Source organism: Acomys russatus, chromosome 15, assembly GCF_903995435.1.
Source record: "Acomys russatus chromosome 15, mAcoRus1.1, whole genome shotgun sequence".
Classification (NCBI taxonomy): Eukaryota; Metazoa; Chordata; class Mammalia; order Rodentia; family Muridae; genus Acomys; species Acomys russatus.
This window is the reverse complement of record NC_067151.1, coordinates 66,697,578-66,713,529: the sequence shown is the minus strand read 5'-3', so window position 1 is coordinate 66,713,529 and position 15,952 is coordinate 66,697,578. Positions and strand designations below refer to the sequence as shown.

Here is a 15,952-nt window from a genome sequence, read left to right as displayed (position 1 = left end):
TACCACCCACGACAAAGGAAACCTTTTTTTTTTTTGAGACAGGGTTTCTCTCTGTGTAGCCTTGGCTGTCCTGGACTCACTTTGTAGAGTAGGCTGGCCTTGAACTCACAGCAATCTGCCTGCCTCTGCCTCCCGAATGCTAGGATTAAAGGCACGTGCCAAAGTAAACATTATTTATTTATTTATTTATTATGTATCTAGTGCTTTGCGCACATGTGTTCCTGCCCGTCAGAAGAGGGCACCAGATCTCATTATTGATGGTTGTGAGCCACCATGTGGTTGCTGGGACTCGAACTCAGGACCTCTGAAAAAGCAGTCAGAAAAAAAAATAAAATAAAATAAAAGCAGTCAGCGTCTTAACCTCTGAGCCATCTCTCCAGACCCTCAAAGTAAAGGGTTTAACTAAGTGCCATAGTATGAAAGGCCTGGGGTATGGGGCTGAGGAATTTTTATTTTCTTATATAAGAAAATAGAGCTGGGCATAGTGGCTCACACCTGTAATCCCAGCACTCGGGAGGCAGAGGCAGGTGGATCTCCGTGAGTTCGAGGCCAGCCTGGTCAACAAAGCAAGTGCAGGACAGCCAAGGCTACACAGAGAAGCCCTGTCTCAAAAAAAAAAAAAAAAAAAAAAGAGCTCTCTTCAGTCTCAGGTCAAAATGGCAGGCAGGCCTGCTGTTGCCGTGTGAAGCACGTGGCTGGGTGGTTTTTGCAATGGTATTATAATGCTGCAGGGTTCTATAAACTGGGGTCAGTGTGAGATGACACAGTGTATGAAGCTGAGGGTGTGGGAGAAGCCATAGGAAGGCTCGCTGAGGACCTTCTTAACAGCAGAGCCCTGGACCTGGCGTGAGGCTGCGGACCTTGCCTAAAGAGCAGTGGACAAAATGTGAGGAGGGCAAAGTCTACCATGAGCCTCCCCTGAAGGAGGTTATTCGAGGAAGAAAAGAGAGAAGAGTGGGTGAAGTGATCTCACAGTTGGGATCTGTGGCTGTGCCTGGTCTCGGGATATTTTTATGTACGTATTTCAACCTAAATCACAATTTAAGAATTATTGGCTCTGCAGATGCCTCACTTTAAGTAAAGTCTGTTGTAAACATAAAGAAGAAGAAAAAGAGAGAAAGAAAATGGAAAATATTGAAGTTTTTAAGCAGTAAAATTACAGGAAACATGGTGTCTTAGGACTAGTACCGTGGCCCTGACGGGTGACGCCGCCGAGACTAGAGAACTCAGTCATGCTTGCACATAGCGGTTAGTCCGAGGGTCCGTGTGGTCCGTGGCCGAGGGTCCGTGTCGTCCGTGGCCGAGGGTCCGTGTCGTCCGTGGCTGAGGGTCCATGTCGTCCGTGGCCGAGGGTCTGTGCTGAGATGTGTGGGTTTGGGTAACTAAGAGTCATGAAAAATATTTACATGTTCTTTCACTGCATATCATTTTTTATTTTCCAACATAATTTTGCCTTTATTGTGGAGGTACTGTGCACACATTGTGAAGGGTTTTCATTTTTTAGTTCAAAATGTATACAGAGAAGGAAAAACCCCACTGCCCAGCCACTTAATCCGAGGGTCCTTCCAGCATTTCTCCCAGGTCTGCACAGACATTCATGGTAGCATGTGAGCCAAAAGGGGCCTCACTGCTCACTGCGGTCCTGCTCTAGAACCTGCCCTTGGCAGCTTGCCGTAAGTACTGTTAGGACTGAATAGTTTACACTGACAGACTTTTAAAAGGCAGGCTGCCTGGGGTTTGGGGGGCGGTTTCGAGACAGGGTTTCTCTGTGTAGCCTTGGCTGTCCTGGACTCACTCTGTAGACCAGGCTGGCCTGGAACTCATAGAGATCCACCTGCCTCTACCTGCTGGGATTAAAGGCGTGCGCCACCACACCCAGCTTGCTGCCTGGGTTTTATCCCTAGCTTTCTCCTGCCTCTTTTCGAGAACTTGGACAAGTCACTTGGCCCCACTGCCAGTGCCAGAGCGTGCTGACACGTGCATATTTGTGTGCCCGTTGCCAGCTAATGTCCCTGCCCACTTACAATTAGAGCATTCTTTCCATTTTTCATAATCATTTTTAAATTCCTGTACTTATAATTAAGGATAAAACCACTAATGTTGCATTTTCCAATCTTTCTCACAGTTTTTTCTTAAATATTTATGTCCCTATTTAATTTTCTGTATGAGTATTTTTGCCTGCGTGTGTTTCAGCATGTGTGACCTGTGCCTGGTGTCAGAGGAAGGCCCTGGGGCCTGTGGGGCTAGAGCTAAGAATGGCTGTGAGCTGTTGCGTGGGCTCAGGGGACTAAACCCGGGTGCTCTGCGAGAACAAGTGCTCTCAGCCACCGAGCCGGCTCTCCAGCCCCAGATGGCTTTGTTTTATATTCTATTGTTGTTGTTGTCTTTAATTTTTATGTAGTTAAGCTTCCAGTGATTTCTGCCTTTGATGTTATGCTTAGAAAGTTAAATTTCTTTCCCAACCAAGCTTATAAATGCTAACAACTTTACTATTACTTTTAGAACTCATATTTAAACTTGCATCTTAATAGTCTAACAGAAATATCTATTTCATCGTGGTTTAAGCTGTGTGGTGGAGATGTGTAGCTTGTATAGATTCTATGGATAGTTCTTTCCTCCCGACACCTTCAACACCACGTTCCCACGTCTCTGGACACTAACTGGCTGCACGGCGAGCATCCACTCTACCTAGAGCTAGCGAAGACCTCACAGACTGCAGTGCCTCAGTCTCCCCTGACTGCCCCCTCAGATGCAGCAGGTGCCTTCTGACTTACCTGCCGCAAGGTGAGCTTCCACAGCTCCTTCTGTGGGTTTGGTAACAATGTGCAGGACTTAGGAAACACTTCATTCTGTTTGCTAACTTGTTACAAAGCTCACAGCTCAGGAGTGTCCATCAGGAACCGGCAGGGCAAGGTCTCGTGGGCTGGGTGGGAGCTGCACACACCAGCCTGACACACGTTTGAACTTTGCCATTTAATGGCGTTTGTGGGGTTCTGTTGTGTGGGTGTGACTGATTAGATCACTGAGCACTAGTGACTAAGACTCCAGACACTTTCCCCAAAGGCCGAGGCGCGGGCTGAACGTCCAGGCTTCTGACCATCCCTTGGTCTCTTCCGAATCCCGAAGCCACAAGAGGAGCTTCATTGAAACAAGACATTCAGGAAACGCCCGGGTTTTAGGGGCTCTGTGCCAAGAATAGGGACAAAGCCCTCTCTCTGTTGTACTGCATACATGTCATTCCACATAGAGGAGTCCTCTGAGTGAAATGTCACACTGAATACACCTCTGTAGCCAGTGTCCTCAGAGATAAATGTCCCTCTTGCATCTGCTCAACCCCCTAGGTCATCACTGCTTGTGGGATTCCTGTGGTCAGAAATTGATTTTACCTGATCTTAAAAGATATTTGTTAGCCAGGCATGGTGGACCATGCCTAATTACAGCACTTGGGAAACAGAGGCGGGAAAATCTATGAATTCAAGGCCACCCTGGTCTTCAAGTTTAGACCAAAAGGGCAACAGGGTGAGACTTTGTATCAAAAACAAAATAAAAAATGTTAAAAGAAGATAAGTTAATAAATAGATATAGAGACTAATTTTTTTTTTTTCTTTTTAAAATTTTTATTAGCGGGGCATGGTGGCCCATGCCTTTAATCCCACTCTTGGGAGGCAGAGGCAGGTGGTTTTCTGTGAGTTTGAGGCCAGCTTGGTCTACAAAGAGAGTTCCAGGATAGCCAGGGATACACAAAGAAACCCTGTCTCAAAAAACAAAAAAAATTTTTTTTTATTTATTATGTATACAATGCTCTGCCTGCATACCAGAAGAGAGCATTAGATCTCATTACAGATGGTTGTGAGCCACCATGAGGTTGCTGGGAATTGAGCTCAGGACCTCTGGAAGAGCAGATAGTGCTCATAACCTCTGAGCCATCTCTCCAGCCCTGAGACTAAATTTTTTAGGATCTGTGCTACAAGCACTGTGCTACTTAAGTGCACCCCGCCCCAACAGAGCTGCACTCCACCCCCACAGAGCCGCGCCCCACCCACACACGGTGGCGCCCCGCCCACACAGAGCCTAAACTCAGTCCGACTTAACTTTCCTCCCACATAGACTTGTCCCTCCTCCCCAGTTGTCCCTGTCATTCGGCCTTTCTTTGACACAGGTTTCCTCTCACTAAAGAACATCTTCCTCCAGCCGCTGGTCACCTGGACATGTCTAAAGTGCTACTTCAGCTGAGTTTAGAATTCAGGGCTGAGCGCTGGGGAGATGGCTCAGGAGTTAAATTACGTGCTGCTCTTCCGAGGACCCAAGATCAGAGTCTACAGCAGGTGACTCAGAACTGCTTACAACTCCAGATGAGGGGATTTGATGACCTCTACACACACACACACACACACACACACACACACACACACACACACACACAAATTAAAATGAATTGTTTTAGAAAGAGAGGGAGGGAGGGGACTCATAAAAAAATAATTCTGGGCTGATAATTTTTGTTCAGCACTTAAAAGTCAATGGAATTATTTTCTTTTGGGGGGTGAGTTATTCAGCTTACACTTCCCTATGCTGCCCACTACTGAAGGAAGTCGGGAGGGAACTCAGAGGGCAGGAACCTGGAGGCAGGACCTGGTCAGTGGAGTTACTTTCACTTGTGACTACTGACAAATATTCTTTCAGGCTGGGCATTGTGGCCCACACCTTTGATCCAGCACTCCTGAGGCAGAGGCAGGTGGATGTCTGTGAGTTTGAGGCTAGCCTGGTTTACATGGCCACTTTCAGAAGGCCAGTTAGGACAACATAGAAAGAGACTCCGCCTCAAAAGCAGAAAAAGTCTTTTCTTACTATAATTGTTTTTAATTTAAAGTCAATATTCTGATTCTTTTTTTGTTTTTGGTTTGTTTGTTTGTTTCGTTGTTTTTTCAAGTGAGGGTTTCTCAGTGTAGCCTTGACTGTCCTGGAACTCACTCTGTAGACCAGATGCTGGTAGTAAAGGCGTCCACTGCGTCCGACTTCTTCTATTCTCTTTAAAGACTTTCTTTGTTATATTTGGTGCTTTAGCTTTAGTATTCTGAATATAAATATGAGTTTATTCTTTTTTAAAAGATTTATTTATTATTATTATACAGTGCTCTGCCTGTGTGCACACCTGCAGGCCAGAAGAGGGCATCAGATCACGTTATAGGTGGTTGTGAGCCACCATGTGGTTGCTGGGAATTGAACTCAGGACCTGGAAGAGCAGTCAGTGACCTCTGAGCCATCTCTCCAGCCCGAGTTTATTCTTATATGTGTTACCTTTTAAAAAATTGTATGTTTGGCGTAATTTCTGGAAAAATTCTCATCACATTTCTTCGAAAGTTGCCACTCTTTTACTCCCTGTGGTGTCTCCTCCTAGAGCTGAGGTCTATTTTGGACCCTTGTATGCCTTAGTTTCCCTTTTGTACTCTGTCATCTCTGTGTGCTCGCTTCTGTGTGAATTTTCAGATCGCTATTCCACTTCAGCTGTTCTGTAGCTCTGCGGACTCTGTGGTTAGCGTCTCCATTGAGTTTTATTTTAGAATAGTTTATGTTATACTTTATGCTCTGTCTGTTTCCTGTTCAAATTTGTCTGACTTTTGTTAATGTTCTTTTTTTCTTCTCATGCTTCCGAGTTCTTCATTTCTTTCAAGTCCTATAATTTTTTTTTTTTTTTTTTTTTTTTGAGACAGGGTTTCTCTGTGTAGCCTGGCTTCAAGTCCTATAATTTTTTAATTAAAATATATCACTCCTTTTTCCTCCCTCCAATCCCTCCCATGCCCCTTAGACCCTCTCAATGGCCTCTTTTTCTCTGATTACTATTGTTACACGTGTGTGTGTGTGAGTGCATATAAGCATACATCCGTATATGGATATAAGGGTAAGTCTCAGAATGAAGTTAAGACTTTACTTCTGTAATGTGAATTACATGAAAGAACAGCACCAGCTAATGGTCAAGCACCCTGGTTGTCGTTTGTGTGCTGTATAAGCATTACATATTATAGACACACACACTAATGTTCAGCTGTGGCCTTGTTTAAGAATGCTGGTCCATCCCCATCCCATAGTCTGCTTTATCCTCTACCCATCTAATTTCTGATTCCTTTGAAGGGTCTTGCTGTTCGCTTATTTCAACAGAATCTCACTATGTATTCCTAGCTGGCCTCAAACTCAGAGGTCCCAGTGCTTCTGCTTCCTGGGAACAGGGATCAAAAGGATGAGCCACTGCCCTGTTTCCTTCTGCTTTTGAAGCATTTAGATACATGTTTAAGGCTTAAGCATTTCTTGCCTTTCTATGTGTTCTGTTGTAAGAGAACCTTTATATAATCTGCCTTAAATTCAGAAATAAAAATATTCATGAATTAACAGTTAGGACTTGGGCGTGTATAGAATAGTTATGACATTAAATTTCATTTTCAAACTTTTAGAGGATAAAAAATTTAAAGGCAGCCTTGCATCCTAAAATGATAAACTTAAAGTTTTATACCTAATTCAGTGGCAAATAAGATGAACTTGGGGGGAGGGGTGTGGCATAGAAATGACGTAATGCTTTCATAATCATCTTGTTCAGATTTTTCCCTTTCTGCTAATAAAAAAACAATGAAGACACTTAATAATTACTGGGCATATACTGTGTGCTGAGGACAATACTAAGTATTTTACCTATATCCACTTAATCCTGAGCAGTTAATTAACGAGACAGAGAGACCGAGACTGAGATTGGAAGGCAGAGCCCAGTGTGCATTTGTGTCATGAGTATAGCTCACATGTCCCTGGTCCCCACCTGTTCTCTGACACTCACAGCCCAGCTTGCCAGCAGCCATGCAGTGGTTTTTATCTTCTTGATCCAAATAAGTTTGCTCAAATGTACTTAGATAGTTTTTTGCTTTTAATAGATTCTAATATCAGTGTTCAAAAGGATTAATTGACCTTTAAACACTTTAAATATACCTTCTGAGGTCTTTGTAGCTCTACAGCCTAAGAAAGTAACATTTTTCCTTTCACTTGAATTATCAGAAGTATATAAATTAAACATCTATATCTCATTTTAAAAATAAGTAGAGTTAGAAAGATAGACACATGCACATCCCTATAAAATAGTCTTTCCATGTGTAAATAAAAATGCATATTCCCAGATTTTGATTATTAGTGCTTTAAGCAAAATTTCACTTTACTGTTTAAAAAAGCAAAGGAAAAAAATGTTTAATTTCATAAATTAGTGTCAACGTTACTGAGCAAATGATTTTTTTGTGTGTGTGAAATTAAGAAATAAGAGCTCCCAAATGGTGTCAGATATAAGTGTCCTCTTATGGAGCAGCAGTCCTTAAGCCAATCAGGAAGTGGTTGGTTACCCCATCACATCTGGCTGCTGGGAGACAAAGGGTCAGCTTTTAAGAGTCAGCTCCTGACAAGTCAGCTACACCCCAATGGACGGCCACACGCGCAAGAATACTTGGGCAGCACGAGCTGGCCTTGATGTGAAGGAGCTGAGGGGTGACCCAGAGCTGGGAAGGGAGGTGGGAGGACCTGGGCGAGGTGGGGGAGGGGTGACATAACTAAAATACATTGTTTAAAATTCTCACAGAACTAATTTTTTAAAAAAGAAAGAAGACAGCCCTGAAAAAACCTCAAGGCCCTTCAGAGTGCATCTAACTTTGGTTTTACATTTGTCTGCCTGATAGCATGCTAAATATTTACACTGAGTACAGGATCGTTTATAGCTTTTGACCAACGAAGCTTTTAGGAAGAGGGACTTGCTATGACAATTGCCAAATGGAGAGGGGAAAAAAATTGATGTTTATTAATTTGTAAACAATTCAATATCAGATTTTTATAGTTTCCTTTTATAGATATATATAGCCTATAGCCAGTAAATAAATAATAAAATATATGATTAACAATAAGAAATTATTATTATTGCATCTCAAAGGCTATTTATTATGAAAGCTTAAGTAATTCAAGAAATCCAACTTTTAGTGGAGAGGCTCTGTGTTCATGAGTGCACACTACCTGAGGTGTCACTGAGTTGTTAAGTAATCGACTCCTTTTGTTCTTTTGTTCCGAGTCAAGGTCTTACTGTATTGCTCAGGTTGGCCTGAGCAACCACCAACCACCAACTTCCCATCTCTCTTTTTTTGTTGTTGTTTTTTGTTTGTTTTGTTTTGTTTTTAAAAACAGGGTTTCTCTGTGTAGCCTTGACTGGGTAGACCAGGCTGGCCTCGAACTCACAGAGATCCGCCTGCCTCTGCCTCCCCAGTGCTGGGATTAAAGGCATGCACCACCACATCTGGCTTTTTTTTTTTTTTTTTTTTTTTTTTTAAGTTTTTCAAGACAGGGCTTCTCTCCTGGACCTACCTTGTAGACCAGGCTGGTCTCAAACTCACGGAGATCCACCTGCCTCTGCCTCCCGAGTGCTGGGATTCAAGGCATGTGCCACCACGCCCAGCAGTTTCCCATCCCTTAAACCACTGAAGTCCTATGCTGGGCATGCAGCTCAGTGGTGGAGTGAGCATTTAGCAGTCACGAGGCCCTGGAGACAGAGGACGGGAGCCTTCTATAAAAATAAAAATTAAAAAAAATTATATAGCTAGATACAGTGGGGCTGCTTGTGAGCTTGCGCTACAGACAATGTCAGGAAAATAAGCTGGGTAATTTGTTTCTGTAAATTGTTATGGTTCTATCTAAGAGGCTGTTGCTTTACAGTGTGTGACACCCAAAGGATGAAATTGTGTCGCAGCCTTGAACTCAGGAGCTCTGCAGCTCAGTATCATTTTGGGAAGCCGTGGAGGTTACAGAGCAATCTACTTTTAGAACCATAGAAAATGCCCTTCAGGAATGCTCAGAATTGTGTAAGAGGCAGCATGGCCGTGTCACCGTGTCCTGATAGACAGGACGGGCCACAACAGAGCCACTGTCTTTACAGACTGAAGTGCTTCTTGTAGAATTGCAGTGGATACAGGTCACTTGGTTCCCCTGATCTTTGCAATCTTAAATAAAACCTGAGCCTACCATAGATTTATTCTGCAGATGAATGTTGGAAACATCACTTGCTACAACATACATAAACACCACAGTTTATAATCTGGCAGAAGTTACTTCAAGTGCAGGATAAATGGGTCAAAGTTGACCTGCTTTCCAAAAAGTTCCAGGCTCCTTTTCTCTCCCCAAGCTAAATTTATTAACTGTCTGCTGTAAATTGAAATTAAATCTTAGTTGTGAAGTTTATTCTTTATTTGCACCAACAAATAAAGAATAAAAACACCAGCATGGTGGCACACATCTGCAGCCCCAGCCTCTTAGGAGGTAGAGGCAGAGAACTCTAAATTTGGGGCCAGCCTGGGCTCAGTATTGAGTTTCATCTCAGGTTAAAAAAATAAAATAAAAAATAAAAAACTAGTCTTTCCTTCTTGCCGTAGGGGATATCTAGGACTAAGATAATTTTTTGGTGATAGCAATCTTTTTGTTTTGTTTTGCAGTGTTGGGGGTCATGGGACAATGCTAAGACCTGATCCAGCACCTGAACATTCTAGAGAACTGCCTCTGGCCTTTGCTTGGTTTGTTATTGGTTTAGTTTCAGTTTTGACATACAACCTTGAGTAAATTTCTTCATTTTAAGCCAGAAGGTACCTGGAAACATATGCCCCACCCATCTGCGCCTTGAACCAGGGCCTGGGAGTCACTGCGTGGCTTGAGAAAGGTCCTCCTACCCTTGCCTTCCCAGTGCAGGATTACAGACACAGGCACCCTGCCTGCCTTCCCAGTGCAGGATTACAGACACAGGCACCCTGCCTGCCTTCCCAGTGCAGGGTTACAGACACACACACCCTGCCTGCCTTCCCAGTGCAGGGTTACAGACACACACACCCTGCCTGCCTTCCCAGTGCAGGATTACAGACACAGGCACCCTGCCTGCCTTCCCAGTGCAGGGTTACAGACACACACACACCCTGCCTGCCTTCCCAGTGCAGGATTACAGACACACACACCCTGCCTGGCTTTCTCCTTTAGAGCTTCAAGGAAAATATACAGTTCAATCTAAAATTCAAGTTGCCATTCAAAGAAAGAGGCCTTTGTCTCTTTTCACACACATGCACACATACACACACACACACACACACACACACACACACATACACACACAGTTTTTCAGATAAGAGCCATTGGCTGTTTCTACCATGGCAGCTTAGACACAAATGACCAAGAGAGAACCATATTAAAAATGATTGTTTATTACAACATAATTAACATGGACCCACTATAACAAAAACATTTTGTTTGATTGTGTATTCATTTTTGTCTTTTTGAGACAAGGTCTCACTTTGTTCCCTAAGCTGACTTCAAATTTACAGCAATCCTCCTGCCTCACTCAGTCTCTCAACTGCTGGTGTTACAGACGTACACCACAGCATCCAGTTAAGTGTCTCTTTCTTAAGTAACTTCTTTAAGACCACGCTTTTCTGGTAGTATTTTGTTTCCTTCCTTCCTTTTTTTTTTTTTTTTTTTTTTTTTTTCCTTTCTTTTTTAGAGACATGGTTTCCCTATGTAGCCCTGCCTGGAACTTATTCCAGAGAGCAGGCTGGCCTTGAACTCATAAATCCACCTGCCTCTACCTCCCAAGTGCTGGGATTAAAGGTGTGCGCCACCACCACCCAGCACCTCCTTAGTAGTGTTCTTCTTACAGGGTTAATTCTTCATTTGTCTCATTAATCACATGAGCCTACTATATCTTCAAATAGGTGTGGAAATGCCGCATTTCAGCTTCTATGAAGTACGTATGACATATGAACATTGCCATAGAACCACAGGTGCCTTCACCAACGCTTACACAGAGCAGGCAGCAGCCATTTCCCCCAAGGGTGCTAGAACAGACATGGAAATGATACAAGTCAGTAGTTCATTTGCTCAAATGTTTAGTGAGCAAAGGGCTATAGAAGAGACAAATAAACTCAGCAAGTCAATACATTTCATAGTAACTAGAAAGCCATGTGTGCTGTGAGGGTACATGGATACAGGGTAAAGGGAAGTTGGTATTGCTTACAGGCAGTGAGAGTGGGTCACACTGTTCAATATGGTGTCAGGAAAACCATCTTAATGTGATTTACGCAAAGACATAAGGGCAAACTGATGTAGAAAGAAAGCCTCATGGGCCCAGTGTCCCAGCACAGAACCACACAGCGCACTGGGGGAGCTGGAGGCTGGCGAGTCTGTGTGAAATATAAGGGTGTGAAATCAGACGCCCCTGAGGCCTGATCCCGAGGGCATGCAGCGTGTTATAAAGACGGGCTTTCACTGTGAGTTAGAACATGGCAGATCAGTTGAAGGCTTATGTGTCTGTATGAGTGTGTGTGCACCTGTGGAGGGTGCCCACGGCAGCCAGAGGAGAGCAACCCATCCCCTAGAGGAGGGTTAGCAGCAGCCACACCCACTGTGGGTGCTGGGAACTGAACTCAGGCCCTCGGAGAGCAGCAAGTCTTGTTACCAAGAGCACCTCTCCAGCCTGGGCTGCTGCTCTATTGAGATGCATTCTCACGTAGTTGGTGTAGAGTACACTGACCTTCCGTGTATTTACCAGCATGGGAAACCTCATCACAGTCTAGGTCAGAACACTTCATTTTCCCCAAAAGAGCCTCATACTCAAGCTGGGCGTGGTGGCGCACGCCTTTAATCCCAGCACTCGGGAGGCAGAGGCAGGCGGATCGCTGTGAGTTTGAGGCCAGCCTGGTCTACAAAGCGAGTCCATGATGGCCAAGGCTACACAGAGAAACCCTGTCTCGAAAAACCAAAAAAAAAAAAAGAGCCTCATACCCTGTCCACATCGGCGTCTCTTCTCTAGGCAGTTTGTGAGGGATTACATGTTTTCTTTTGAGTAGTTTCTTTCACTAGCACCCCTCCTGAGGCTCACCCATGGTGTAATAGCATACTTCATTCCTCTTATGACTGAGGTCTTCACTGTTTGCATGGACCACATTTTCTTGACATCTGAATAGTTTTGGGTTTTGAGGTATGTTTGGTTTTTGAGACAGGGTTTCTTTGTGTAGCCTTGGCTGTCCCAGACTCACTTTGTAGATCAGGATGGCCTCCAATTCTGAATAATCCATCTGCCTCTGCCTCCCAAGTGCTGAGATTAAAGGCTTGTGCCACCTCACCCAGCTTGATATCTGAGTAGTTTTCCTCTTTTGGCTCCTATGAATAATGCTACTCAGAACATTTCTGTGCAGCCTTTGTGCACTGTGGGTTTAAAAAGAGTTATGACATTGGTCTTATGAGTGTCATCTGAGCTACCAAGGCTAACATGGGGGGCTAGAGGTAGCACTCAGCAGTTAAGAGCGCTACACTCATGCAGAAGACCCAAGTTCAGTTAGCTCCCAGTGCTCACAGCTTACAACTGCCTGTAACTCCCTCTTCCGGCCTTCACAGGCGCTTGCATGGATAGGTGCACATTATCTCACATACACATAGATTAAAAGTAAACAAATTTTTTAGAAGACATTTAGAAGCTAATGTGAACTAAAAGCACTCTCCTCCCCATGAACATTTGTTTAGTATGAAAACTCAGAATCCTAGGTACAGTAAACTATAGTCTATTTATTCACCTGCAATAAATTGATCTTCATCTTTTTGTATTTTGGGAGAGCATAATCCTTCCTTGCAAAGGAGTGAGCATCTTGCTTTGGACTTTAAGCCTTAGCAGTCGATATTAGAGAGCTCTAGTCCTGACTGGCAGCAGCTGGGTCAGCTGTGTGAGCCAAGAGGCCACGACCCTGATTGGTAGGAGCACAGTTCTGATGGGCCCTTGTTTCCACAGCATTCGGAACAGGGGAAAGGCAAGGAGGAGACTGTGCTAGCTAGCTGGCCGAGAGGACCCGCAGGAGTGTCAGTCTCCAGAACCAGCCAGCCATTTTTTCTTAAGGCTTTTGACGGGGCTGGAGAGATGGCCCAGAGGTTAAGAGCACTGACTGGTCTTCCAGAGGTCCTGAGTTCAATTCCCAGCAACCACATGGTGGCTCACAACCTTCTTTAATGAGATCTGGCGCCCTCTTCTGGCCTGCAGGTGTACATGCAGGCAGAGCACTGTGTACGGAATAAATAAATAAATCTTAAAAAAAAAAAAAAAAAAAAAGACTCTTGACAAGGATGCCTCCTGCTAGGTGACACCAAGCCATCTTTTCCCTGCCAGATTCCCTTTGGAATCAGTAATAATCACGACACATGGTGGTCCTCTGCATTCAGCTAAGCCCTCAGTGGCTATAAACCTGCAAAGCAATTAAAGAGCTCACTTTCCAATTGCTTTCCTCCAACTAGCAAAGGCTTGTAGTATCAGCAACAGATAGCCAGGCAGCCCCTTACCAGGCGTTCCTCCTACTCACTGTAGCCGATAAGGAAATCCATATGAAAGTACAAACCACTCAGGGTGAGGTAACTCAAGCCATTGTGGCTCTTTGAATTGTTTCTTTACACAAAGGTTTAAACACACACGTGTATTGGGGTCTGGTGAGAGTCACATGTCCCCACAGTATGTGGGGACCAACTCACAGGAGTCAGTTTTCTCTCTCTACCATGTGGATCCCCTAAACTGAACTCCTGTCACCTTTTTACCCACTGAGCCATCTCACCAGCCCACATAAAGGCTTTTGGGGTTTGTTTTGTTTTGTTTGACATAATTAGGATAGTATTGTGTAGACCATTTCATACGAGGTTTATACTGGGCAAGGAAGAACTGTGCAACAGCATACGGCCACATAGCCCAGGCTGGCCTTGAACTTACAGCTTTCCTCTTGTCTCACCTTCCCAGAGCGCTGGGATTACAGTTGTAAGCCACCACGTCCAGATCATACTTGGTTTTCTTATTTTTGTTATATTGAAAACATTTTCCTATGATATCAAATGTTCTTTACAATAATTTTAATTTAATTAAAATGTAAATGATATGTCTTTATTGTGATCAGACATTTCGATTGCATTTTAAAGTACATAATGCTATACTAATTATTATGCCTATTAATAAATTCATCCTCCCTAGGCTTGACTATTTTTAAATGTATGGTGAGGTGGTTTCAAGTATGGCTTAAATGGAAATGTAAATTTGCTTGACATTTCTGGAAAGCCACTTAGTATTGTGTGCTCAAGTGTGGGCTCAGCGTGATGGCTCCTGTTGAGTTTGGTCTCTTGGTTTTCAGAAGCTCCAGCTCAGGGCACAGGAACATCCTGTGTCTCCACTGATGACGTTATCCACCTGCCACTTATCAAATCATGCCCTTAAAATATGAGTTTTATAGTCTATGGATTATATCTCAATTTTAAGATTAGAATGTAGGACTGAGGAGATGTAGCCTGGTGTGGAGTACTGACCTAGTCAGTCCCCAGCCCCACTTGCAACAAAATTAAGATATGAAAAAGCGAAGCTCTACAGCACCAGGCTCATCCTTCTCCTTGATCCATCGTGGGCCCAGTGCGGTTGAACGTCAGTGCCCACAACCACCTGATGTCAACCGGCTCTGCAGTGCACACTGGGAAATACACTCTATAGCAGCGCCTAGGGAGGACATTACAGGGCTGGCCAGACGGCCCAGTCCTTAAGGATGAGTATGACTCTTACCGAGGACCCAAGTCCAGTGTGCAGCCCCCGCGTCAGGTGGCTTCTGGTGGGCTGCAACTGCAGCTCAGGGAATCCAGCACACACCTGCATACAGACACATATGTAACTTTAAAAATAATAAAAATAAATATTTTTTAAAGAAGATATAACACTGAGGACTAAATTACACTGTGCACTTTCTGTGTGCTCCACGTTGCTTTAACACCCTGTGCTGTGTGTGCAGCGGCCCCAGCCACTCACGGCTGCTGAGCTCTTGACTGTGGCTAGTTGGATTGGAGGTGCACTGCAAGTGTAAAAGACATTTTGGATTTCAAAGAAAATGCAAAAAATGCAAAATATCTCATTAATAATTTTAACGTTCTTGTTTTTGACAAAATCCCAAATGTTCAGTTTTACCAATAAGAACTGGGGAGCCAGAAGCTGGGGTGAAAGCTCAAGGAGGTGGAGAAAATACGCAGCTTCCTTCCTGCGCAGCTTTCTCTGCCTCAGCTACCAGAAAAAAAGGAAACCTCCTTCCTCACCCACGGCTGCTCAGAGGGACCTCCAACCGAATGTCCCTGCTGCTTCCTGCGCAGCTCCCTGCCCGCCCTCCTCACTTCCTCTTACTCTGTGGTTTTTCCTTACGTTCACTTATGCTTGCTCTGCCTCTTGACCTATGATTGATTTTATTTAATTAAAGCAGAAAACTCTTAGATTAAAGGTATGTGCCAGGGCTGGGCTACATCACAACTAGAAACAGGTTTTTCCAGTAAACGACACAATCTCAGGGTTCACAGTATGATCAAATATCCTGCAACATAAGGTAATGTGCTAAAATAATAATCTTTGGGTATATGAATTAAGTAACTATTCATTATAGTTAATTTCCCTTCATTTTTTTTATGACTACCAGAACATTTTAAATCACCTCTGTAGCTCACATTTATACCTGCTAAACACTTTCAATTTTGGTTTTGTTCGTTTTTTTTTTTTTTTTTCTGAGACAGGGTTTCTCTGTATAACTACCCTGGCTGTCCTGAAACTCACTCTGTAGACCAGGCTGGCCTCAAACTCACAGAGATCCGCCTGCCTCTGCCTCCCGAGCGCTGGGATTAAAGGCGTGTGCCACCACCACACCTGGCCCCACCGAGACTTCATTTCTCAGATGAAGAAACTGACACAGTAAAAGGCCATCAAGCTATCCAGTTGTAGGGCTGGAACGCAGCCCAGTTTGTTTCTGCCCTGAACACCTGAAATCAGCTCAGAAAACATTTTGGGAAGATTTACCTTTGCTTTTAAATGCACTTGTAAGGCAGGCAAACTACGCAGCCTTTTGCTGGGTAAGGAATTAATATAAAACAA

At 43.9% G+C, this 15,952-nt stretch overlaps 1 protein-coding gene and 1 pseudogene across 1 annotated transcript in view; both read left to right on the top strand.

Moving 5' to 3' along the window:
* Window positions 1-15,952, top strand: part of Vps45 (vacuolar protein sorting 45 homolog) — a 61,344-nt gene that overhangs the window by 39,839 nt on the left and 5,553 nt on the right. The window lies entirely within an intron of this gene.
* On the top strand, window positions 657-1,077 carry LOC127199595 (cytochrome b-c1 complex subunit 7-like; annotated as a pseudogene).